This window comes from Lonchura striata, chromosome 5 (genome assembly GCF_050655825.1).
Source record: "Lonchura striata isolate lonStrDom1 chromosome 5, ASM5065582v1, whole genome shotgun sequence".
Classification (NCBI taxonomy): Eukaryota; Metazoa; Chordata; class Aves; order Passeriformes; family Estrildidae; genus Lonchura; species Lonchura striata.
The window spans coordinates 32480884-32506416 of record NC_140707.1 but is presented as its reverse complement, the minus strand read 5'-3'; the positions used below and the strand labels follow the sequence as shown (position 1 = coordinate 32506416).

Below are 25533 nucleotides of genomic sequence, written 5' to 3'. Positions count from 1 at the left end.
CTGTTCCAGTGCTTCACCATCTGCACAGTGAAGAATTTCTTCCTAATATCTAATCTAATATCTACCCTCCTTCAGCTTAAAGCCATTCCCTTCTGTCCTATCACTACATGCCCTTCTGAAAAGTCCCTCCCCAGACCTCTTTTAGGTCTCCTTTAGGTACTGGAAGGCACTCTATAGTCTGCCAGGCTGAACAACCCCAACTCTGTCAGCTGGAGTCCTGTCTTCACAGCAGAGGTGCTAGAGCCCTCTGATCACCTTTGTGGCCTCCTTTGGGCTCACTGCAGCAGGTCCCATCCTTCTTATGCTGGGGACCGCAGAGCTGGATGCATCAGTCCAGATGGGGCATCAGGAGAGCAGTGGGGAGGGGGACAACCCCTTCCTCTGCCCATGCTGCTTTTGATGTAGGCAAAGACATAGGTGCTTCTGGGCTGACATTGCTGGATCATGTTGAGTTTCACATCAATCACTACCTGTGGGAGGATGGATTGTGAGAGAATAGAGATAGTGCTGAAGGCAATCTTACCCCTGAGGAGTTGCAGCTGTACTAATTACAAAAGAGTAGGAACAGCCTTGCCTTTAATAGGGCACAGCTGTGTCCAATAAGGATGCCCAATAAGGATGGGTGTTATAAAAGAGTGGGTCAGCCAGCTAACCTGGAGTCAGTTAGCTGTGCTGATGTGTGATGTAAGGTTTGGGTGGTTGTGCTAGGGTGTATGGGTTAGTATGTACTACTAGGGATAGATAGGGTTAGGTGGTTGTGATAGGGACAAGTAGAAGTCAGTTGGCTGTGTGGAAGAAAGAGAAAAGGACTCAGAGTTGAGCGAAGCTGCCCCTGGGGACTCACAGAGACAAGGTATGAAATCTTGCAGTAAGATAATAAACTAACAGTGGCAGTCAGTTCCTATCCAGCATCAACTGGTGCCAAGCACCAACACCAACAGTTGGTGGCCTGTATGGGGATGGATCCTGGCAACTACCCTGCCCCAAGTCAGTCTTTATTCTCAAGGCTTCTTTCATATATCCATGTTTAGAATTGCCCTGACCCAGGTGCATAACCTTGCACTTGGCCTTGTTAAACCACTTGAAATTTACCCAGGCTCAGCTCAAGTCTGCTGAGATTCATCTGGATGGCATCCAGAAGGGAGTGCTGTCCTAATCCAAAGGCAGATGGGCATGGCTATGAAGCTGTGCAGCTATCTCTGTTTCAAGAAATACCCAAATGGGTACCTTGCAGCTTGGCCTCTTGCCCCTCACCCTAGCTCTGACACTAGGCTGTGTTTGATGATATTATTTTAAAAACTCAAACATATAATTTATTCCTAGTTACATTGATCCATGTGTCAGTTTTCCCCATTGCAAATGCTGCATTATGAAAAGTCCCAAGAATAATGACTGTTTTGGGAGTTATTGATCTCAGACTACTTCTTAGCATACAATACAGAATTGTTCTGCCTAAATATTTTCTTAGTGTTTTCTGATTCTGATATAATAAAATTATTCTGACCTAGCTACATATTTACTTAATATTTAAATAAATATTAGAATGGTCCATGGACAGTGCTAAGCTAACTGTCAAACCATCAAAACATCTGTTGTGTAAGAAGCCAGGATCTGTCCTTTGCTAATATAATTGCTGTATTCCTTCTGTGATTTAATGTTGTCATGTATACAGAAAGCAATAGATTCTAGTCTTGTGCCTGTTTTTTATTAAAAAATATTCTCCTTTGTTATGTGAGGTCATTCTTTGCTATACAGCATGAAATATCAATAACAAATTAAGGGAAAACAAATAAATTAAAACATTTTTGCTTAGATAAAATTTGTCAACTAAAGGATCATAGAGTAGCTTAAAGAAAGCATTGTATGCACTGAGTACACACTGAAGTTGAATAGAGTCTTTCCAAAGAATTCCCTGGGCTTTGGATCAAAGCTTAAGGAATTAACTCTCTTAGCAATCCAGTGAAGTAAAATATGACTGAAAAAAGTAAAAAACAGAAGAGATGCTTAAGTTACAGACTCTGATATAAGATTAATGTGAAGGGAACTGAAAAGTATTTTCAGTCTTATGTCATATACCTCAGCTATGTTGCCGGTCATAAATCACATTCATTTTAAGGCCTTGAGGCACTACACAGAAACTAGTAAATGCTTCTAGTATTAGAAGAATACTGCAAGTATTAAATGCAGCAGGATAGAACGAAGTTAATCTGTTGGACTTCTGTTTGCAGAAAAATGTAAGAGAAATAGCAGACTCTAACTCTTTCACTAAATGTAACTCATCATTTTTTATTGACCATCTTGAAGCGTAAAGATCACTGTTTGTCTTGGGGGGGATTATATTTGCTTATTTAAAACAATTTACTTGGAAATAACTGTAAAACATTGAGGACAGCCTGAAAAAGAGAGCTTTCTACTCAACATCCTGGCAGAATTATCTGATTCAGTGGTCAAATGAGTTTAAAATAATGGCTGTCAGAAACATTTTATTTGATTTACAGCAATTTTCTTCTCTTTTCAACTCTTTTAAAAACAACAGCATATTGACATAGTTTAATATCCCGTGGTTCAAAACAGTTCCAGGCATTCTATGGAACAGTCCTAATCTATAAAATATGGTCTTCTTTGTACAAATCATTACATCCATGAGTAATTTTATGTACAAGAGTTGTTCCAGAGATTTGCAGGCTCTCTTTACACATCCTCCCTTAATCATTCACAGAGTGTGTACACTAAAGGCACACAGGTAAATGCTTGTCTGAATAATGTATCAAATTAAAAGGCTCGGGTGTTTGAAATTCACCTGTAGCTTTCATAAAGGTATTGATTACAGGACACAATAGAATTCATGCAGCAAGTAGAAAGCAACACTGAAGAAAAGAATGGAGAAAAATGTTTTAAAGTTATCAAGATTTGTTAAACTGTGTGAATGATATTTAATACCAACAGTATGAGGAATGTGGAAATCAATTCTGTAGTAGCAGGACTATGATGTCAGAGGAGGATAGCTGGAAGTGACAAGCAGGAGCTTCTTAGAAAGAGAAGAAAGAGGATAATTTAGCAATGCACTTGGCTGTGAGAGGCAGTTCCCCATGTCAGTGCTGTAAAACTGTTTGGAGCACAGATAGCTGACGCAGTGATGCTGAGCTGTGGCAGTGACTATGGAGCGATACTGTGGAATGATAGATGTGGGAGCGCTTGGCACCACTGACAGATAATTAGGGAAATTGGCAGGGCTGGGGGGAAGAAAGCTGAAATCTATTGTGCACATAAAGAAGATGAAAACCTGTTGTTGGGAGGAATATAAGGGCTTTTATCTCCCGTAAGTAAGGAGGGAATTGAAAGCTCCCTGATGAAGGTAAGAACTTAGTGTCAGAGAGTGGAGGATAACCTGAAGAATGACAATTTGCCAAGCTTGAGCCTGCTGCCTTGTAGCGAGCTTGCCATTTGTAAATGAGAAGCTTTCGACAGGGGAGAAATATAGAGGCAGAAATACAATTTGGTGTCTGCAAAGGCGGGTGCTACAGAGATTCATGAAAAACACTGGCAAAAAATGCAGTGTAAGGCTGAATGCTGTGATATTTTTAAGATGACTTGGAACTTAAAGTGAACCACAACAGTTCAGTTTTAGCTGTAATAATAATAAACACGGCAATACACCTTAGGAGTCTTTCAGTCAAATCTCATGCCTGTCATTGCTGAAATCTGCATTAAGCAAACCTCTGTTGGACCTTAGGTGTAGACTCTGATAGGGATAGGAATGTCCACGTAGATTGGAGTTTCAAATACTGAAAAAAACCCACAGAACCCAAACATAGCTGTGCTTGTTCAGGCCAAAGGATCTTCCTAATACTGTACCCCTAATGAGTGGAGACAAAAGCAAGGTGGCTGACAAACATAGAGCCTAGACTCTGTTTGCTATTATTGTGTTAAATGAGGTTGCTTTCAACCACAGGTTAATAAGAAAAGTTTTTGTAGTTGTGGCCACACTTTACTGCAACATATGTGCATTTTCTTCACTCGCATAAAGTGTACTTAAATTCATTTACCCTGTATTTTTTGCCCAGGCATTCATCATTTGACTGGTAATTATAATGACTGTTCTTTGTACTTGGATTCTTTAGGGAGTGGGCTGTAGGTGAAGTAGCTTGTATTCTTTAGGTGTTTATATCCTATTAATTTCATTGAGAGTTAGACAACTAATTAGACAGTACATGCCTGAAATCCTTTGATAAGTTAGGTCTTTGTTTCTGCAAGCAGATGCTATGCTGCTGATAGTACTGCAACAGGGTGAAGTTACACTGAATGGTTTTGTACCTATGCAAGGAATTGCACCTTAGATAGACCAATACTTTTTCTTTTTAAATGCCCTACAAAGTACTCTGCAACTTAGTGAAGTTACCCAAACTCAGCAGATCTCAGTTCTTCTCTAGCCACTTTCAGTTACCAGTATCTGTATCTTTTCAAGACACAATTCAAGGCAACATTTTCAAGATGTCTGTGGAAATACAGGACCAGATAACTACAAATTAACAGAAAGGTGAAAAATAGATGCAGAGAGCAATGTATTTTATATTTTTCAATTTAATTTCTATACAGTGCATGTAAACGCTTCTTCATAAGGAAGCGAAGCGAAACACTTTCTTGGGTTAAAATAAAGATCTGTTTTCATGACTATCTAAATGTCTTTGCCTCAGTGATACAAATACCCTCTGTACTGCATTCCACAAGTCCAGACTGAAAGTGAATCTCTTTGAAACTTTGTTTTTGTCTCTGTTTCTGGCTCCAGATAAGAGATATGTGTTTGAATGGAGATTTTGGTTCTTTTGGGTGTATTTAGATGCACAAGTCTGCCAAAACACACTTGGTCTAAACAGGGATTCCCCAAGAAGGCTGTGAGACTTTCAATTTTATTGCTGAAGCGAATCTACAGCTAAAATGGTTTCCTTGCCTCTTATGTGCAATATTCTCATGGTTACACTGGGGAGCAGAACCTGATTGTATAACAAAATTTACTTAGTATGCAAAATTCTAGGTATGGAATCAATGAAGGTGCTCCAATAGAATTTAATGGTGATGATGAGTGACAGATGAGAAATCAGCTCCCGCTTTTAAACCTGGATTAGCTCAATGAAGCCACTGAATTGTAGGTGTTCACTAATTTCAGAAATGCTAGTGATTCCTTAATTTTAGTAAATTCAATAAAAATCCAGTAAATGCAGGTTAAAAAAATGCAATTCATGAGCTTTCTCATAAAGAATTACTTCTGTGTTTCTTTTTCAAAGAATATATTTTCTGTATGATTTGTATAGTTGATGCACTGTGTGAGCTGTGATCCCAGTGACTGACTACCAGCAAGGTGCAGATGGGTTAGTTTAATTGACAGTGATGTGGATACAGGGCTATGGATTCTCTCATGAGCAAAACAGAATCAACGTGAAGAATTTTTACTGTATCTTGTTGCCAACTAAACCAATTTTCTAGTTGTTGATTTGAGTGTTCAGAGAGAAGGAAAGCGTGCAGAACAAACCAAACCCCGAGGAAAGACTTGTCCTTGCTTTCCCCAGGTTCAGCTTAAGTCAAACACTGTTCCACTCTACTTCCTATGCCCAGCTTTCCTCAGTTTTTTTCACATGTAGCTCTCCCCAATTCCTTTGGAAGGGAGATGGGAAGCACAGGATCTGCTTCTTCTCTGGTGACCCCAGCTGGGGTCCATCAAGGTTGTTTCTGCCCCAGGGCAGGTCACCCACTGCTGAGGTTTTGGGGTCAGTAAGTTGCTTACACCAGCACTGCAGCCATCTGGAATTGGTTGTGAGTGGCTTGGGGCAGTTCATGTCCTCCTCTGGGCAGTGCTGCAGCTCCTACTACTTAGACTGGTTCAGGTGCAATATGCTGTTCTAGACTTTAACAGGAACTGGCCTGTTTTGTTTTTTATAACAGACATCTGGTAGAATTTCAGAAAATTTAATGAAGAAATTAAATCTTTGCTACATAGGATAGCTAAACAACAGAGAAAGGCTGAAACACAAGTTCTAGTCACTTCCTAATAGTTAGATTCTTTCTGCATCAGTGCGTGGAAAGGTGTTCAGGTGTGCAGTGGGAGGTGCAGCTTCCTGGCTGGATATAGGTTGTGACAGGAAGATATAATTTTGGTTTTTTGAGTAAGAATGGTGGATGTTGTAGCTGCAGTTCAGAGGGCGAAGTTTACTCTGAAAATTTGATTCCTTTTAGTTCTTCCTCCTTCCTTTTTCAGAACTACTACTTGGGCTGCACTGTCTATCACAAAAGCAAATTTGGATGTAAACCCTGGAATCCTAATTAAGACAACGGAGATGCTAATGTTGACGCTAGGATCCAGTATCAAGGCCACTAGGCACAAGACAACAGTTTGCTGGAATGGCTATTTTAACAGCCTGAGGTGAAACATACATAACCAGTACTTTTCTTCTGTGAAATAAGTATATTTACCTTATTAATGAGAAAAAAAAAATCTTTCTGAACTTGAATTTTTTAACTGGATGTAGAGAGTTCCCCTTCCCCCCAGTTGCTATCCTACTTTCAGATAACTATACAACAATTTTCATTTTGCAATATGTGGCAATGAATAAATACCCTTACTTGGACTGGAGACCAACAAAAGTTACACTAATATTTTTGCATTTAGTAATATTCTTGAAATAAATTCCTTGATGCGTAAAAGAACATTTCTTCCCTCACTATCTGTATAAACTCCTCCAACAGTCATAAAATTTTATATTACACTCATTTCTACAGTGGCATTTTGATTATGAAACTTTTTCAGAAGAGAATTCTTCTTGAACTAAAACTATTTTTTTTTAAGATTATTTGCCCTCAATGCTGTACTGGCCTCAGGTATACACAACTGTATTGTGCCTTAGCAGAAGACAGTGGGTGCAAAAATTTTTTTAGCATAACTACCAGTAGAAGTTTTTTGGGCTGAGGTATTTTACCTTTAATTTGCAAGGGGCTAAAATATTTCTGCTCAGCTGTACTGGGTAACTCATTAAAATGCAGTAACACCTCCACAAGTCTAAGGCCTCTGTGCCTTCCTGCTCTGAGCAGCTCAGTCCAGCTGCTCATATTTATAGGATAACAATCAAAGCAGTGTAGTCACAGGATTAATCTTATGTGGCTCCAGGTGTGTGGAATGTGTTTATATGTAGGTTCACAGAAAAAAGTGATAAATATAGTTTTAGATCAGTAAGTGTTAGAAGCAAAAAAAAGCTTACACCAGCTTATCAGACTATACCTTACAGCACAACTTGTCTTAATCAGGGAACCAGTGCAGGTTTGTGTGTGCACAAATAGCAGAAATAGGAGTTTCACTGGGAAGTTCCCTAAGCTCGTTAGTGAGATCATTCAACAACTGATCTCCTAAAAGAACAGAAATACAAGTTCTAAGAATTCATAATTAGCACCAAGTAACAAATGCATAACTGGAGCACATACAAGTTGTGATGACTTCTTAATGCCACATAATGGGGGAAGCAGAGGGCACAAAAATCTTGCCCACTAAGCCACAAGTGATAAGTAGCTCTAGTGCTCCAGGCCTTTACAAATTTCCTTGTGGTTTAGCTAGAACTGTAGGAATAACCTTTGAGTGCTTTTATGCTGGTGACAGCATGACTTGTTTTTATTCTAAATGCTGCTAAACTTGTGGTTTTGCTGTGCCTGACCTTGCACCTTATTCACTGCAACCGCTTCAAGTGGCTTCCTGGGAACAGAATCACAAAGCAAGAGGCTTATCTATGGGGTTTATCCTTAGACCATCTGAGAGTTTAATGACTTAATATTCCACTGTTATTTTCCCCTGTTCTTGTCTTATAAGGAGGTAATATGATGCCCATTTTACATATGGAACAGAAGTTCAGAACATTTCAGATTAAAAAAAAAAATCAGAACCATGATATAAGGAGACCAGGATTTTGGATTTCACACTCTTTGGCACATCCTAACTACCAGCAGCTGTGAGGGATCAGTGTCAGGCTGGTGGGGCGTACTTGCGGCAATCAGTGCTCAGCTGGATGGGGGTAGGTGCAGCTCAATTGGGCAGTGGGGAAACTGGTTTCTTCCTAGCTGTGAGTTGTCTGCATCCTCTAATTTTTAGAGGAGTACTCTAGTCCTTTGGACTTCTCTGGTGTTTACATTTTCTTTCTTTTTTGTCACTAGTGCAAATTCAGCTTTATGTTCCTGCAATTTTTGGTCCTTCTCGCCTCCCTGTATTTCAGCCACTTTGGTCTCCACCCTTTGGTGGAGGCTGCTGGCTCAATGTTCTGTTGAATGGGGTACATTTAGGTTTTGCATGTTTGTCTTACAAGTTTGTAATGCTTTCCAAATATGGACAGAAATTTTCTGAAACTGGGGAGAGCTGCTTGCTAAATAAAAAAAATCTTATTCTTGAGTCCAAGTATGCTAGAAAATCTCAGTGAATTAGCTGTTACACTGTGCTTAGCAAATCAAAGTAATTCTATTGTAATTTTTGCTTTCTGAAGTTTTGGAATTTTTCTAACTGCTTAGCCTGAAGGAGGTACTTGACAGGAGATGTATAATCCAAAAGTGCTACAGTTCTGTAAATTCTCAACTGTCAATAAGAAAGTGGTTCTAAAGTTTTTTACTTTTGTTTAGAGTGAATGTTAAAATCAAATAACCTTCATTATGCATGGTAAAATCAACACCTTTTTAATAGTTTGGTGCATAATCCTTTTGAAAAGGAAAATAAATTTTAATGCTTTCTTGTTGGAGTCTCTCCAAGTGGCAACAAAAATCTGTTTTTATTCTTTACATATGTCTTTTTGAAAAACCTCACCAGCTCTTCAGACTTTCTGTTGGCTCATGGAAGCTACAATGGAAAAGAATTAATTCATTAGGACACCTAATGCCCCTCACTTGCATAAGATTATTCACCATTGTACTTTTATTTTGTCCAGTTTCATTTCAAGTGAGACTTATTCTAGGGCTTACGCTATTTCTTCTGAATGACATTTCCAAAGCTGAAATTTATTTGCATATCATGCATAGTTTTCTGTTTTACAATCTAAATTTTTATTTACTTTAGTTTTATCTAACCTTTCTTAGTGAAAGCTTTTTTATTATGTAAAATAACTTTTCTGATTAGAAGTCAGGGTATGTTTATTTTGTTTCTATATGTTTGCATATGCTTCCAAGAGTTATGTTTCCTGCCAGTCTTGTTTCCAGCCAAACTACCTAAATAAAGTTAATATTTAAGTAGGTTTTCTCTTCTTACTCTTGAATTAATTCAGGCAACTTGGCACACGTTTTGTTTCACACAAATTAGTTTCATTTTAGGTTAAATTATGAATGGCTTGTATTTATTTGTTTTTGAGTCAAGGTCCTGTAACAAACTGCCAGTGGTAGCAACTGGCAACCACTGGACCCTACCGAGTCTTCAAATGCGTGTGAGTTGTTTTTGATAAACATTATTATATGGAGTAATGCACTATTGAAGGAAGTGAGTTTTGGTTGGATTGATTTGAGGTATTCTGAACAAGGATATTTCTCTAAGTTTTCTCTAAGATGTTTACTTCCTCTCTTGTTTTGTAGCTCGTGAAGCCTTTAATTGTGCTTTGTCTCTTAATCCTTCAGCCTTCTATTCATGTGAAAGCAGTATTTGTTTTAGTTTTATAGATGTTTCAGTCACAAATTTTCAGGCTTGTCCCATCTCTCCCTACACTACCTTCTCCCTCTGCCCCAACATTTCCCCCTTTGGATTTTCTGTCCTACACTACCACTCCAGTCAATGCCTTCTGGTGTTTTTACGTTCATACAAAGATATCATTACTCTAATTTTATAGAACATGGGGAGAAGTTTTTCTGTAACAGCTTCTTTCTTCCAACCCCTTGCTCTCTTTTTTTCCTCTCTCACCCATGGCAGAGAGAACAGGCTTGCTAAAATAACAGGTAGGAGGTAGCTAGTACCCATTTCCATCAGTTTTCACTATCTGTCCAAAATATATTTGATGGACCCTTTCAGGCTCTCTAAATTTTACTTTCAGTAATTGCAGCTGACTCCAGGGCAAGCAGGTGTTAGGAAAATCCACAAACGTCAGAGGTTTATGTCCAAACAGGACACAGAGGAGTCCCGCAACTTCTTTTGAATAAAGGGAGAGAGTCCACTGAGGCATACAGACATGAGGTTTTCTCTGGGGGTTTTGGAGGGTGCAGCCTCCTTTTATCCTAAACTGGCTGCATGTTGGCCTCTTCCTTTCCCCACTGGCTGAGGCACCAGGAAGGTGCAGCCTTCTCAAACCCCCTACCCCTATATTCCTCCCTTGAACCTACCATTTTATCCCAAAATTCAGAAACTCGGGCTTGTACAGACCCTTGTTTGTTTCAGGAACCAAGCTGCCTGGCCTCTGCAAAAAACCTATTGCCCAAAGTTAGGAGAGACATGGAGATCCATTTCACACCTTCATCCATCAAATTGTTTGGAAAGACACTAGCACACCTCTTTCCTTTCAGAAGGGATCGAGGTAGAAATGGGATACGAGTCTTTGTATTGACTGCAGTACAGGAAAACTTTAATCTCTGTGTCATCCAGGTCGAGTAGGTCCAGAACAAAAGTTATCATGCAGAGCACATCATGCTCCTGCTCTCAGACTGACAAAAAGTATGGAGGTAGCATTAACAAAAACAGGCTATTAGCTTTTTAAAGTACTTTTCTCTAGGGTTAAACTTCAAAGATTTTTTTTTTTCTCGTGGTTGTCACCAACTGGTCATTGAACCCTTTAGTTTTTATATGGAGCTTATTGATTTGCAAGACGATATATTATGGCAGGGTACTTTCTGTAATGTGATTGCAGATTAATTGTTGTTAACAATCTGCTAATACCAAATACAAATACCTGCGTGAAATGAATCTGTCTGAACTACTCACTCAAGCACTTCTGTGCCTGGGAGAATTTTGTCTTCTATTCCCAAACAGAGGTTCCTAAAAGAAAAGAAATTATAGTGCCCTGAGGTATGAGTTCTTGCAAACCATGACTATAAAGGGAGTCTGAGAGAACGAACTTGTGTGTAGTATAAGACCACAAGTGAAAGGACTCCTGTCTTTAAGGGTAGTTAAATGCTCTTTTTTCTGAGACAAAAAGAAAGAAAAAACCAAGCTGGCCTTAAGTCCAGAGTGATCTCTTATCTGTAAGCTTAAAATTTAGCATGAGTAAAGCTCTCTTTTGCTGTCTGTTGCCCATGGTGATATGTACGTGTTAGTATAAATAGGAAGGGAAAATCTCATGCAATAAAATGTTTCACTGCATGTGAGGGACATGACTATAATGGCTGATGAAAATTGATTAATGGGAAAGTGAGTCATCTGAGGCTAACAGCTTCTATCAGCATATGCTTTTGAAGGAATAGAACTCAGTGCTCATGCAGCATCTCTTTGCAGCATTAACTAAGATCTATTAGGCTCTGGAATAGTCTCACTCGAAAAGTAATGGAGACCCCATTGTCTAAACTTAAAATTAGACTGCAAGCTGGTGAATGTATATTAGAGTACAGCAACTCAGAGGTTTACTTGGTTGAGAGAGATGGACATCATAGATCTCATTCCTTGATCAGCTTAAACATGTAACTATTTTCTTCTTCAGGCTTTCCACCTTAATGTGCCAGCTTCATTTGTCATGGAACACAGGACTAACCCTTAAGGTCCTAACACCACAGTTGTGTTTTATTAATGTTTGGTTTAATAGTTTAAGCATCTCTGGTTTGAAGTGAAAGTAGCTTTTATTTTGCAAATTTTGCAGTAGATGTCGATCTCTTGATTTCTCACAAGCCATTGTTTCCATTGTGAAGTGAAATGTCTTATTTGAGACTCAGCTTGGGTTAAGCTAGAAAGGGCTAAAGGACCATTTTCAAAATTACGTTGCATGAAAGACCAGGCTTGTTGTCACAAAGCTCTTCTGAATAAAAGTAAAACTCAAAATGCTGAGATCTTTGTCCTTTCTTTGAATCCTGAAGTTTTTTTTTTTGTTGTTTTGATTCACTATAATTTGTTTCTGCATGCTAACAAAGTTTGATGACTCAAGTGTCAATTTGCAATTTTGTAAAGATTCTAAAGCAACTTTCCAAAATACTGCACAGTCAAAAACCTACCAGAAGACATTTTGAATTCTCCCAATCATTTTTGTAATCTGCTACATTGTTCTGGTAAACACAGAAAGAACACCTTTGTGACCAAAGAAAACTAATTTTACACTCCTCCTGATATTTGCCTTGTTTAGCAATGTTAGTCCCACTATTGCTCAAGGTGGTTTGCTGAATTTGTGTGCAGAAAAGCGAGACTTGAAAGAAAACCTGGATTTGGGGCTAGAAGGAAAATGACAGTCTCTGGAGAGCAGGAATATTGATGAAACCTCAGGCATTCCTAATTGAAGTCAGAAAACTTGAGTCAATGTAAATAAAAAACCGCTGATGGGCACAAGTGGTACAGAGAGGTTAGTCAAAGCTCCTGGACAATTAAAGCATTTGAGAACTGAAATAGTGGTTCAAGATATATATGTGGTAATCACAGCTTCCAGGTTTTGTGATTGGGTGTTTTGGTTTTTTTTTCTTTTTACCAGTATGTCTACTAAGTTAAAGGTCATGGAAAGAGTTATGACCAAATCAAAAAATCAAAATATTCATGCTGTTTAGAAAAGAAAAATCTTCTAGGGAACTTAACTGCTTAAGTGCAATACTGTTATCTTTTTGGTATCAGCATTTCTTTAGTACAGGATAAATAAATCCAAGTTGTTTAGCTTTAGTTTAGTAACTTTGATCTTGTTTTGTAAATATTGATCAGTATTTAAGGCTATTTGTATATGCAGCAATCCAGATGTTTTTACCAAGCGCTCAATGATGTGAGAATAATGTCTAGACTATTACTTTAAGTCACTTTTCACTAAAAGACATACTGCACACTTCTTGCAACCCATCTCTCTAGAGGGAGGAAGAGATATAATGATCACAGAGAAATGTAAGCAAATGTAAAAAGAATGCTCATATTAGCTCAGGCTGAGGGTCTGTGTTTTGGAGTATTCTCCTTGCAGCAGTAGCTGCTGAAGGACAGAAAGGAAGAAAAAAAAGTACTTTATCTGCTCTGTTGAGCAGAGAGGAAAAAATGTAATTTCCTTTTGAAAGGGAGTGGAAGTGTTTTGGGGGAACAGGTATATATCAGAATATTAACAGCTGTGTAGGATTTTAGGCTTTGGAGTCTGTGGGCATAGGTTTTTGAGATATATATATTCTCATGAGCTGAACTTCTGAAACAACCTTTGTTTTTCATGCTTTCAAACAAGGCTTTAAACTTTTTTCTTTGAAGGAAGAAAGGTAAAGAAACATGTACTTATTTTTTTACTTCTGGCTTTTCATCATATTGTTTTTTTTTTTTTCTCTAAGATATTAGGGTTGAAAAATCTGTCTTTAAATAATAGCATCCAAATAGCACAAAAAAGAAAGTGATTATGATTTGTATTTCAGCATTGCAGAATTAATCTGAAATTACAGTCTTGAGGCACTAAATTAAAGTTTTTAGGCAGAACATTGGAATCTGATGGTAAGTCTGTTGGAACTAAATATACCCACAATGTAAGCTACTCAATTTTTCAAAGCAGTTGGTGAGAAAAAAGCAAATTACTACTATATGAAAAGCCTGTCTTTATTTTAGTGCAGTAAATAATGAAATGTAGTACTTAGTGTATTTCTCAAGTTCTGAGAAACTCACTTGAGTTGCTCACTAGATTATGACTGTAAATTTTAAGATAAAAAGAACATGAAGAATCTGTTTGCTGCAGTTTTGCTCTTGTACCTTTTCCCTGGAGAAAAGGTTTATGATGATACCATTTCTGCTATTACTTATATGTCTATTGCAACAGTAATGCATAAACCCTGACAGACTATTTTCTGCAAGATTCTTGTAACAGCAGAAATTAGTTTACCAGTGGTCTTGAATATAAACTTTACAAATATTTCACAAGTAAGCTGGCAATTAATTTTTCTCTTCTCCAGATAATACATTCTCTTGTTTGCTTTTACACTTTCTTTCATTGTTTTCTCCTGAAAATCTTTGTGGTTAATAATAGGCTTCACTACTCCCAGGAGAAAGATCACTGATCACTTTTCCAAAAACCTCAGTACTGTGCAGTTCAAGTCTGAAGTTGTCTGAAGTCCAGCAGTGGCAGTGGATGCTGGGCTTCCTTAGGAACAGCTGGCACTGCCCTCTAGCAGAGGCAGGAGAAGCTGCATGTGCAGCTTCACAGTTCCTGTAGTTTTTGAAGCCAGCATATAAATTTACAGCACCCGTTGATCCTGACTTTAAGTTAGGACTCTGCCAAGCCAAGTAGTGGATGAGAAACTGGAGTATATTCTCCTCTGATTGTCACTAGGGTGCTCATTGGGGGGTAGCGTGCACTTTGGCAGCTGTAACTCTTCAAACTTCATCAGGCAGAGGTGCCTGGTTGTACCGAGTGCCAGCCTCAGCCCACCTCCAGGGATCTCTCTGATTATCTTTCACCTCTGTTATTGTCTTGCTAATGATTTCTCAGTGTGGAAATCAGACTCATTACTTTAAAAAGGAACTGAAAATTAAGATGAAACAAGGGAACTGAGTGCAAATAGCATATGGAATTAGGAGTTCACTGAATCAAATGATGCCAATATAATGAAAAAATGAAATATTGCAAAAATATTTGAGGGATTTTGGAGGTTTTTTGTGTGGGAGCATGTGTGCTGGGTCAGTACTTTCTCTGTTGTGGGGTTTGCTGAGCAATAAGCTTGTGTACTTCACTTATGCTGAATATCAGAAGTTTTCAGAGGAGTGATATTGATATTAACTGACAGGTCATCAAATTGAGCTGAAGGAGGTGAGGGGGAGCTGAAGTAAAATTTCTTTTTTTTTTTCCCCTTGGGAGATGAGCTGGGGAAGGGAGTGGTATGTCTACCTGGTTTGTATTGCATTTTAACTGCCTTTGTTTTAATCATAATGGGGGAACAAAAACAAAGATGCTTGTAAGACTGTAGTAATCAGGGGAGTGGTGAGATGTCCCAAGTGCAGCCTGTTTTTTGGGGAAAAAAATCAAAATGGAAAAGGAACCCCTTGAAGTGCAAACAATGTTTTTTCCTTTTGATTACCTTTCCTTTTAAAAGGTAATTAGCCAGTAGTATGGCTTTAAAAATGACATAAGGGCAGATGAGGTAGGACAAAAGTCCTTGCCTGCATCTTTGGGATCATGATAAAGACTATTTGGAAAATGCCAAGTTATTGCACAAAATTTAATCTTTCTTTTTCCCTTCTTCTTTAACATGTATTCTGTGTCATGGAAATTAGAATGCAAGTCAGTTTAATTACTTTTGCTGTTGTTCCAGTCCCATGGAGTGTAAATATTAGATTTATGAATAGATTTAATTACCTCTGGAGCTTTTTTAATATACTCAACCAATTCTGACTGCACCTAGAGAAAGGTCATGGAAAAAGCTGCCCACAATGGACTATGGTCTAGACATGAGGTCTTCCTTATGAAGCCTTAGCTCACTAGTCAGAGCTATAAATCTTATATCCTTGATGAAGTTAATCTGAGAGTACCAAAATTACTCATACTACAGTATTAGAAAACAGAGCATGCCATTAGCTTCATTAGTATGTGTTCTGGAATTATATGCTCTCAAAGTAGAAAGTGTTGGTGTAGTGCTAGACTCCTGTGGCATCTTGGTCATTGCATGAGGTGGAAAAGGTTAGTGATGAGTGCTTGACTGAATAGAGCAAAGTCAATATGAAGGGCAGGTAAATGCATCAGGGCTTCTCAGCATGAGGAAATGAGTCCAGGCTGCTTATGATAGAAGACTATGAATCTGTGAGTGGCATACTAAAATGTGCAGAGCTCTCCTCTCTCTGACTATGCAACTCCTTGTGGCACAGATAATTGAAGGTTGGCACAGTGTACTTGGGAAATGCCACTATTTGCTTCCCTTGATATGATGATCGGTGGCAGTGACCAATGCAGGCAAAACTTTGGCTAGATGGATCTTCAGTCCAAGCTGCTGTGGCTGCTCATGTTCCTATGTAGATAGACATGATTATGTTTGTGGATGAGCAGGAATCCTCTCCAAGATCCACAAGTCAAGAAAACAGCAACTTAAGGTGTCATGCAGTGCTTAGGAATAGAATGGAGGGTGAAGAAAGGGTGGAGAAGCAAAATAATTGCAGCAGAGAAAAAACAGTTACAATTTATAAATTCTCCTGTTGGTTCAGTGGACTTTTATATAAATACATCATTTTAGATTTAAATTATACAGCAATTTAAGCTGAAAAAGTGAATGAAAGCCCAAGTGATTATGTGTCATTTGTGAAACGGTGCAGGTCTTCCATCTTCTGAAACCGTGTCCTACATTTCCCTTTCCAGCCACTACAGCCTCCTTCTTATGCTGTGTGGCTTTGCAAGTTCACTGGCTGTTAAAACTGCAGGATTTACTTGACAGTAGAAGATTTTACTCCATGTTAGTACTAAATATTGTAGCCTCAGTGCTTTTGGATATGCCCTGTTACATTGCAGTCCTTTGTGCTACAGTAGCAGTAACAACTGCAATGGTCAGTGCATGCAGGCTGCTTTGCCAGCTATCCTATGGCTGGTGTACCTAAAACTCCCCAAAGCACTTCCACCGTGTTCAATTCCAGTTTGGTTGCTAAAACTTGTGGTGGTAGCTCTTTTTGTGATATGAAGCACCAAACTGATTTCATGTAGCTCATTCTTTAGGGAGCTCTGTCAAGTGTATTTGGCTGCTTACACCCATGAACTGGTTCCTTAACAGTCTCTCATACTTGTAATTTACTGTAGAAATCCCAGAGCTGCTTCTGAGGAATGGTTTATTTTTGCTTTCATGTTTCTGAAGGGGTCTCAATCGTTAGTCTCCTGAAGGAGTCTGAAGTGTCATCTGCTGCAAAAAACTGAAATTATGGATGACAAGTGAGACAGCAGTGTTTGCATCCTGAACCTGATGCAGAGGGTCTGAATTACCTGTGGGAAAGCAAAGGCAATATGACTGTTTTCATATTTCATGAGTGAATTACAGATAGGACTTGTACTTATTACAGAAGAATATTCAGGTTCGTGAACCAATGCAGGTCAGTTATTTAGGCAATACATGGAAAATCTGTTTTGGTTCTTGGACTGAGAACTCTAAACTCATTTCATAAGTGAAAGGTTTTGGCAGTTCTTACTAAAGGAGGGAATTTCAAGCATCTTCATAAATGCAGTCCTGGATGTCTGCCTCCACTGACATTCTAATTTTTTCTTTTCCTGCCAGAAGTATTTTCTTTTCTAAAAATATTTACTTGACTCTGCATATCACTGCCTAATCTAAAGATGGATAATAAAGTGCTGATTTTAAAATCCCAACTGGTTTAGAATATAAGAATGACTCTTAAAGCATTGCTAAAATGATCTGTTTGGAACAATTTTCTAAGTGATTATGCTCTTCTGACTGTAGTGTGGTTTCTAAACTACCAGCCCCCCACTCCCTCCCCCTATAACCACTGCTGCCATCCTAATCTTCTAGACCATTTAGTGCCCTCCTCTTATCCTAAGTAAAATACAATTGCTGGCTCTGATATTCATTAGGTGATAATCCAGATTAATTCAGACTTTGATGTAGAAACAAGTCCTATTTCAGCTGCCAGGAAATCCAGATCGCCCCATGGAAAATGCACACACACATGCACGAACACACAGGCGCACGCAGTATGTAGAATGCCTTAAAGAAACTGTAGCTAACCACCTTATTAGTATTCCTCCCTCCTCTGTGTTTCACTTGCAGCAACAGAGGGCTGAGCAAAATGCAGTAGAACAGGGACAGAGACAGAGCTGGCAATCATCTCGGTGCAGGCTGCTGAATGTAGGGGGTGGGGGGGATGCAGCAAAGCAAGATTAATAACCTTGCCATAATCCTGTGCACCCTGGAAGGAGATACCTCCGGTGACTGAGCTGTTCTTGTCTTGATTAATTGGACTGAGTGAATGAGTGGCTGGCAATCCACCTGGTTTGGAGGCGACCCCCTGGTTTTGCTGCTCTCTGAATCCTCTACCCATCTGGGAAGGTAACAGTGAGACATACCATCTGCAGCACACACAGCAGCTATTGGAGGCTACTACTGACAGTTTGCACTACAGTTTTTTGGTGAGCAAGAAGCCAGGTATATTGTACAGTAGGATATTTCTGTGCTCAAGCTGCTGAATTTCACAATCTGGTTCTTCGGTAGCCCCCTATGCTCCCTTTCCAATTGCCTTTGAGTTCTGGGCTTACTTTTGGCATAGTCTCCTGGACGCATTTTGCTGGGGATGGAAGAGCAGTAAATGGAACCTCTGAAAACTAATTGTTTTGCTTCTCTGTGACTCGAGAAGGAAAAAAAAGCTTTAAGAATCACATCCACTTGGAGGAATTTAAATTTCTCTCTGAGAAGTTTACAGAGGGACTGTACTAAAGGTAAGTCCAGGGGATTGTCTACCCCTTCTGTTTCCTTGTTTGTTTCCTGCTTGCTTGCTTAAAGTATGGAAAAAGGCTAAAACATTAGTACTGGGTGCATATGGAGTGTAGTGTTTGTAAAGTCTGTGCTTGTAGTTTGCATCCTTTTTTTACCTCCTTTTCTCTTTTCTGGTTTTTTTTTTTTTTTTTTTTTCCCTCCTTCTCCTGCCATTTGCACAGTCAAAACGCTTGGAAAATAATATTCTATAGGGCTCCTGGAAAATGTTAGTTAAATAGCACTATAAAGCTCCTTTTATTTCAAAGGTATTAGAATTTCTAGGAAGAGAAATCTTTTTATTAAACAACCTAAAATATTTGGGAAGTATCTAAAATGGGCAAGAAATATAGCTTGTACAGTATCTTCACTAGAAGCCTCCATATTTTCATAAATCTTGTCTAGTTTTTTTTCTCTGCATTTCAGTCAGCTCTGGAATGATGAATATGTAAGTACAAAGCTGTTTCTGCTGCTGTTAGCCGAAGGAGAAGGTAGCAGAATAGAAATTTGTAGATTTGTGCATCCACTTACATGAAGTTCATCTTCTTGCTTCTCATTAACCTTTTGAATTCTGCTTTCATTTTTTTTTTTTTTTTGCCTACAGAGTTTATGCAATATTTAGGACCAAACAATAATAACTCTTATGGTATAAAGTGCCAATCACAAATGAGTTTCTGTGGGCCATTAATTTTTGGGATGGGGGTGCTACTAAGCACTCAGCTGACCAAAGTAAATGTTTCATCCAGCATGGTTCATTGCACTCCAGAATTTCTGGAGATCTATCAGTTGTATTGCTCTGGTGCTACTCAGTATTTAAGCCTGGCACTTTGCCTCCCCCTGCACCTCCTTCCACCAATGCAGTTTCTACTGTAACAGTATGACTGTTGTAGCCTTTCCCAACATTCATTAAATAATAAAAATAAAATACCATTGCACTGCAATAGAATCAGAGCTCTTGTAGTTGAGCTTTTTTTTTATTGCTACACTGATAGTACTTAGCATTCCCAAGGAGGTAAGCAAACCATCTGTAAATACATTTCAAAGATGCTTCATTCTCCAAGTGCAATTGCTAGGTACTCATGCCTTTTCAATTATAGGAATATGAATGACTAATATTGAAGAATATGGTATCTCTTTGAAATACTGCATAGGTGGATATGTACTGTACATAGAGATCAACATAGAGTTCTACTGAATAACCAGATGTTCAGGGGCTTCTATGTGTGTGTATGCAAAGAAAGGGGAAATTACATCAGATTTGTAAATACAAAGACACATCAGATCTCTATTGGTACAAAGAAGTATAATGACCCTTGTAATAGATCCTGTGTTCGAAAGCTAAAAACTTAATGAAAAGGCTCTGCTTCAGAGTAATCAAATCACTTTATATTATTGCATCCTGTCAGTCAGTCCCTCTATTTCCCACTGGTTTTGCATAATAGCTTTAAAGATGGATTAAGGAAGAAAGAAGAACTGGTTATAGGTGTGTTTCCCCTCATTTTCTGGAAGTGATGCTTCTGTGTTGCATGTGTGTTTACTCTATATGATTATGACAACCAGATCTCTTTCTGGGCAGGATGCAGTTTGCCATAGTTTGCCCACATTGTACTTTTCTCAAGCCCCAACTGCGTGTTGCATCGGAATCTTACTTCACCAGGCATTGGGTTGTGTTTTCTTTTCACTATGAGGAACAATCTCTGTACAATGAGGGTCAAAAAAAAAAAAGGTGTGTGTGTGAGAAGAGATGACAACTCATGATTTTTAGAGCCTTACCATGGTTTTAGAATTGAAGCATTAAATGAGACTATCAAAGCAGAGATGTTGACTGGATGAAAGCAGGGGACAAACGTTCTGCCTGGAGATTAAACTTCCATGTTCTGGTGAAAAAGATGGCAGATTTTTCTTCATTTCCATTTGTGTATATTCTGATATATAGAATAAAACTTAGTAGTGTTGCCTTAAACTGAGTGGAAGAGCAGTTGCCTATATACTGGAAAAGAAGTATGTCATTGCTCTTTAGGGTGTCCAGCTGTTATTAATCATCTGTTTTTTATGTAGTCATGCTTATTCATTACCTTCTTATATTGTAGACTAAAGCAAATGCTTGTTATTTGGTATTTAAACAGGCTCACTGAAGAGGGAACCTTGTGCTTCTCTTCCCATGTTCCCCCAGTTGTGTTGGTTTAGTAGATTTTCATTAGAACTTTTCTGGAATTTTGCTTCTGATTTCTTAATTATACTGTCACACTTGTTATTTTTGGGGTTATTTTGGTATCTCTTATACATGATATTGTATGTTACATAATATGTTACTGCAAGATTGTTTTCTACTACTATTGCTACTCTTATGGTAAGAATGGAAATGAATAATACTAAGTTTTAGCAGGTTTTATGTGGGAACAGACTTCAGCACCAGTTGGACCATGTGGGGGTTTTGTTTTTAAAAAACCCCAAATAAGTAGTCAAATCTATAAAAGGAATATTGTTTCATTTTAGTGATCCTTGACTTTCAATTGTGTTTCATAGTGTAATGCCCCATATGCCTTCAGTCTCACCTAATGTGTAAAATACTTTCTCCTCTGTACTCTTTGGCTGCTTGTGTGAGCTCAATCCACTATGCTTTGTGCATCTTGCTGGAATTTGACAGGAAGGCCTGAATATATCTGGCAGTGTGTCATAGGTAAAGTGTCTCAGTAGGAGTGTGGATACAATGAGGTTCTCATGAGCTGAATTATCTAAATGTTGTTTTAAGAATAAGTGGAAGATAACAGAAATTTCTTTTTCACTTAGTTCCAGTTAATTGAGCAGCTTCCTTTTCTTGTTGCTGAAGTCAGCCAACCAGGCATTAACCTTCTCCAGCACGTGTTTCTGTGTTTTTAAGACCCAGGGTACTTTACACATGAATTCTTTCTTTCTTCTGGAACAAGCTGGGCTGACAACTGGTAAGGCAATCTTGAAGCAATGCAGTAGCATAGAAGTAAGGGGAGGGTGGGAGAGAGGAGATGTACCAGCAATTCCAGGATTAAAACCAAAGGAACAAGTTCTGTGGGAAGGCAGAACATGTCATTTTGATTGCTGACTCACTGTGTTGGCCTGCAATATTATCTTACATTAATGTGATGACACTGGCCTGGTTTTGAAATAAGGAGGCAGAAAAGAGTAGTTTTTCAGGAACACATTGTTATGAATGTATATGACTTTGACAAATATTCTGATCACTGGAAATTCATGCAGGTGAATTTCGGGTTCTTTACTCTTAAAAGAATTAATAGTAAGTAAAATTTACTTTTTTCCAGTTGAAGAAAAATGAAGCTACGAATACATCCTTTGAATTGACAAGTTAGGTGAATGAAGTGAATTGCATTCCACACCAACCCACCACCCTCATTCCCACTTTCTCTTTTACTCTCCTTCCCAATTCTTTTCATTCTGTGTCAAAGAATAAGGTCTAGGAGTGAGAATAAGGTCTAGGAGTGAAGGAGACTTCAAAATTCCTTTTCCTAGGCTAGCAAGCAAACATGGTAGGTAATATGCTGGTTAAGAGTCTTGAATTTCAACCAAATTAATTGTAATTTCTAAAACCAATTTCAGTATTCCTAGTTGGAAGTGTGAAAGTGAAATTTATTTGAGAGATTTGTTTAATTTTTTAGATTGTCAAAGTGACAGCTAATCAGGTTGTTTAAGGAGGACACTCATTATGGTGTTATTTATTATTTGTCTTTTCAGAGATTGAGGTAGCTAACAAGGCATCCTTTAATAGTAAGAGTTCCTAACATTATTTCAAATTACTGCAGAAGTTAACGTACTTTTGAGTTGTATACAAACAATTTAAAAAAAAGAGAATATATTTATTAAGACATCATAGCTTTCAGGAGTGGCACAAAAGGGTAGTGTTGAGGGCATGTACTATATATACAGGTGGGAATCTGTTTCCAGAGGCTGTTACTTCTCAGATTGTTCAGGTAGTGATGGTGAAATCCTCAAAGTGAAGATCAAATGACCCGATGGTATGCTGAGTTTTCTACAGACGTTTCATATTGCCAAGGAGGAAACAGCATTTTGGTATTCTCACAGTCTGCAAGATGCTGCTGTGTAAGAGCTCTTGCTGCCAAACTTAGAATTGTTACATAAGGTAGAATCCTATTGATCCTGGGGGAGGATGGTGGGCAGAGATTTCTTCAGAAACTGGAGACTTTCTCAGAACAGATACTGCAGAGGCAGAACTGTAGCAAGAAATCTAGGTCTCTTCCCAGTATGTATTGAAGAAACTTTTTGCACTGACAATTGTTTTGTAATTTGCCAAAATTTCTTCACTCAACTGGCCATCAGTGGTAAGTACTCTGTGTATTCTGTGCCTTGCAGAGGTGAACAGAAAAGTGTAAAACAAAAACATGCTTAAATGAAGCACATAACTGCCGACTAAGTGAAGGGCTTCTCCTCATGCATTTTTTACATATCATGGAGTTTGTGACCCGTGGCCAGCAGATTTTTCCATGAGGACCATTCCAATCTTTTTGGTAATTTTCGAGGTTGCTTAGTACGTTAATTTTATGTCAAGGACCCATGAAATCCATCATGTACTTGTAACTGCAGGATAAGTTCCAGTCCCGTTGTTTGTCCTGCTTACAAAAGAACAGACTTATATCACCCTCTGTTTAACTTCTCTGAAGCAGCTGATTTGGTGTGAAGGAAAGATAACAAGTGCAGTGGGAGGGCAGTAACTCTTTTTTGGAAATGTTTGCTTAATTTCATTTATCTTCCTGTGGGAGCATTGGAAGCCCTCTCCTTTCCCTTTTTTTAGCTGTAGGAGAAAAGGCAACATGAGGCTATGAAGGAGTGGGCATATTTTTTATAGAATCCTTATTTGTTTTTTGAAATTTGTCTACCAGTGTATAAACGTCACTGTTTTTTCCTGATGTCCCAGCAATAAATTGGCAAATGAGAAAGAACAGCAATGCTTCTATACTAGTCATATTAAATACATTGAAGACATCATTTTGGCATGATTATGTAAATCTAGGGATGGCACCTCTTAGTCTGTGTGATTTCCCCCTCACCACTTACTGTTCATCAGTTAAACATTCTTGAAAGCATCATTACTGAATGATGTGAAGCAAAGGTGAATGTTCTGAGGATTAGGCCTTTCCATAGAGGCTCTCATCTTGGGACTGCATTCATTTCAACTTATTTCTTATTTTCTCTGGAGTACCTCATGATAAAGGTGCATTTCATGTAAACATAAATTCACTATACCCTTGGTTGTTTCAGGAAAATTATACACTTTGAAACTAAACTATCTGCCTACTTAAAACCTGCAAGAGTAGCTGCCTTCTGTAAAGCAGAAAGTTCAATAGCAAAAACTGGAGAGAAGAGGGTGGAATAAGATGAACTCAGAGATTGCCTCAAAGGTGAAAGTACTTTCCTATTTTTGCAAGAATAGAAATAGCGATTGCATTGTTCAGATTGCATATGGAAGAAAGTTTTAATTTTGCATGCAAAGTGTATTTTGGCAGTTTAGCTGGGAGAAAATGGGTTTTAGAGTGTTCTTTTTTTAAAAAAAAAACTTTTTGAGTGTATGCTTCAGAAATAATTCAGTTCTCAAATCTCCATTTTTATTTTGAATAAGGCTAATAACAGGAGTGGCATTATGAAAACTCCATAAGGAATTTGGAGCTCTCTTGAAAAAAGCTTTGAAAACTTAAGGCTTGGATTTGTCTACAAATTTGAGCTACAGTTCCTTAAATAAAAGATATTATTTATATCCTTTATTTATCCTTAAATATTAAGTAAAAATAAAACTCAAATCAGAACAGAACTTAGTGGAAGTACTGTCCCACCAGAGACTCTTCAGTTTTTGTATTACAATTGGGTTGTAAATATTAAAGTCATGTTCTTTATCTGTTCAGATATGCAATCATTCCTCTCATTAGCTAAAAATAGTTAACATTAAAATCAGTTGAATTCAGAAAGCCTGAAGAAACTGAGGCAGGAAGAAGAGGTAATTTACTAAGTAGGTATGCAAGAGCCTAAGTATCCGTAAATAGGCTGAAATCAAGTGACCAATACATGGAAAATTTTTATCATGTAATAGAACTGAATGTGTAGGTATTTTCGTTACTGGAAAAGAAAATGTTGTGATTTCTGGAGATCATGAACTAGACCTCAGAATATTTGACAATAGCAGTTTTTATATAATCAGCCATGTCTTCCATGAAAAATATATGCCAGAAGTGTGTAAATTTGACCCTCTCCAAAAACTAAAGAATTATGAATAGCTTTATATTATCAGCTCTAGAATGTGCAGAGGAAAGTGGCTGAGTTAATGCATGGTTACATGTAACCTGTGCCATCAGGAAGTAAACACTTTTCTTTCTTCTCTTCATGTTTCGTATCACACCTGTTCCATGTGGTTTTTTGCCTCTGAAATTTGCAGGGGATATTCGCAGTGGAGTGGGCTGTGTATTGGGCATTGCTCAGAGGCATTTCTTGTTCTGTGACCTGCAGGATAGTGTCCATGCTTTTTACTGGAGAGCAAAGTGGCCTCGGGGAGCAAGGACTGCCCTGGTTCTCCTTGGCTCTTTCCTGCCCTGCAACTACCTGGCAATTTAGATGAGTGGTAAGGGAGAGAGAGTACAGCCTGACTTGTGAGCTTTCCTTTTCCTCCTTTGTCATTGATATTCAACGCTTGCTGTAGTAACCCAATGCCCTCCTTTTACAGAAGTCACAACCCTTTCAGACCACAAAAGATCCCTTCAGACTGGGATTCCCTTGACAATCAGCTTTATAGTTTAAGCAGCTTTATGCCATACTGACAACAGTGACATTTGAGAGAGGTAACTAGGAGACTTCTTGTATTATAAATACTTGGCTTGGGAGTGTGTGCTTAAGAGTCTTAAGCTGCCTAAAAGAGTCTCTTAATCTGCCTTAATTCTTCTTATTATATTATTTTTCCGAAGTAGGTGGAGATGAACAATCTTTCTTTTCATTTAGATTAAAAGAGAAGTTCCACAC

The 25533-nt window shown here is 38.3% G+C and overlaps 1 protein-coding gene across 12 annotated transcripts in view; it reads left to right on the top strand.

The window, feature by feature from the left end:
* The first annotated feature begins 733 nt into the window (after positions 1-733).
* The window catches only part of LRRC4C (leucine rich repeat containing 4C), a 487862-nt gene continuing 463062 nt past the window's right edge, over positions 734-25533 (top strand). For 7 of the 12 annotated variants that reach the window (XM_031505047.3, XM_031505045.3, XM_085580212.1 and 4 more), the window contains exon 1: positions 17807-18488. The gene's annotated coding sequence lies outside the window, so the exon portion shown is untranslated. Of the gene's footprint in view, positions 854-17804; positions 18489-25533 lie in introns of those variants that run through there. The other 5 variants (XM_085580220.1, XM_085580219.1, XM_085580218.1 and 2 more) reach the window with 3 other exon arrangements.